The sequence below is a fragment of the Plasmopara halstedii genome (assembly GCF_900000015.1).
Source record: "Plasmopara halstedii genome assembly, contig: Scaffold_110, whole genome shotgun sequence".
Taxonomy (NCBI): Eukaryota; Oomycota; class Peronosporomycetes; order Peronosporales; family Peronosporaceae; genus Plasmopara; species Plasmopara halstedii.
The window spans coordinates 1827045-1827338 of record NW_020187031.1 but is presented as its reverse complement, the minus strand read 5'-3'; positions in this window follow the sequence as shown (position 1 = coordinate 1827338).

The window sequence follows — 294 nt, the reverse complement described above, 5'->3', positions numbered from 1 at the left end:
CTCAAAGAAGTAGAGGGTAGCAGAAACCAGCCCCGGCTTTTGAACACGGAACGTGTGTGCAAGCCGGGCTTGCTGGTCGTAAAAGCGGCCATGAAGGGCTTTGATAAGCCATGGAAATACTTCTTGATTCTGGTACGCCAGGAAGCTATACTCGACGCTCCACGAACGAAGAAAGTCAGCTGTATGCTGAGGCGCTGGAAGCGCGGGTGAGTGACACCGTCACTGTTCGCTTAGCGACGGGGACTTGTGTCACTGTGCCGAGGGTCACTGTGGACCTCGGTCAAGTTTCTTGAT